A 1689-nucleotide genomic window follows, 5' to 3' on the forward strand; every position below is an offset into this window, starting at 1 on the left:
TAATACACCTTCTGATAAACACTCAAATACCGTCAGCTAAAGCACGACACAGCACAAGCTGATAGCTCATACCCTGTGCCACTATACAACACACAGCACAAGCTGATAAACATGCTAATATACAGCACACAACACAAGCTGATAAACATGCTAATATACAGCACACAACATAAGCCAATAAACATGCCAAGCTAACAAATAGTGCAAACACACAACACAACCTGATATACATGCCAATAGCCTGTGCTTATATACAACACACCACATAAGCTCAAAAACACGCTAACAAATACCACAAACACACAACACAACCTGATAAACATACTAATACCCTGTACTAATGTACAACACACAACGTAGGCTGATATACATGCTAATACCCTGTGCTAATATACAACACACAACACGGGCTGATAAACATGCTAATATACGACACACAACATAAGCCAATAAACACACTAAGCTAACAAATAACGCAAACACACAACACAACCGGATGAACATGAATACACTGAGCGAATACACACAACATACAACACAACATCAGCTGTGCATCATAGGCAGTTATCCAGTCTCTTTGCTCAGCTCATAGGAAACTAGAGCACCATGAACAAATTAAGTTGTTGAATCTGGCAAAGTATCTTCCCAAATGTCAAACCTACTTCATAAATATAGACAATGATACCCTAGTTAATACAGCTCTCGTGTCATATAAAATTATTTTTTTTATCAAAGTGACTTATTGTTGCATTCATATTTTATCATAAATATTTTCTTAAAGACTTGCCTCTTTTAGTGATAGCTCATATGTGAAAAGATTGGAATAACATTTTTTTTTAAACTCCTCCAAAAGACTCCAATTCAAAGCAGAACACCATTTCCCCTGCATAACATAGTTTGTGCAAAAAAGAAAATCCGGCAAGTTGCCATTTTTGGCACCTTCCCATGGCACCTCTTTGGTGTCAGCCAATTGCATCTAGTCTAACATCTGTGCACTTTGCACTTTCAGAACAACAGTCATGTGATCACACAGGGAAACGATTCTTCAGAATCAAGACATGAAACGGATTTGAAACGGACCACATCACAACTCAAAAAACAAACATTTAATTACATCGACTTGCGTAAATTAAGAGTGTACTGTCTGGCTTTGAAGTGTACCCCCTAAATAACATTAGGCCTAAATGGGAGTGGTTTTATGTGTGTAAAAATACATTTATGAGAGCAATTATTTAGGACGGAAAAAAATCAACAAAAGACTAATTGGTTCTTACTGGAGATCTTTAGAAGTCTTGAATCTGATCATTTTATCTGTATACAAATTACACACATAAGAAAAATAAATGTATAAAAAAAGTATTCCAAATAACAAACAAAAAACTAAAATGAAATATTTTGGCCTATACTTAAAAAAAAAATTGGCCACATGAAAATGACAAACTACAGTATTAGTGATGTTCGCAGATCTTTATATTTTGGGAAATAAAAGAGTTGACACAGGTTATACACAGGTGATTTGCTTTGTGCTGGTTATTTTTATTAGAAGGTTGGTCAAAGTTAAACAGATCCTTTTATCAACCATGAGACTAAATACATGATAATACATGTAAAATTAACTTTCATTTTTCACTTTACCAAAACACAAAATGCAAATTAGCAAATATTCACTTTAATATTAAAACATGTTAG

This window comes from Anguilla anguilla, chromosome 3, assembly GCF_013347855.1.
Source record: "Anguilla anguilla isolate fAngAng1 chromosome 3, fAngAng1.pri, whole genome shotgun sequence".
Lineage (NCBI taxonomy): Eukaryota > Metazoa > Chordata > Actinopteri > Anguilliformes > Anguillidae > Anguilla > Anguilla anguilla.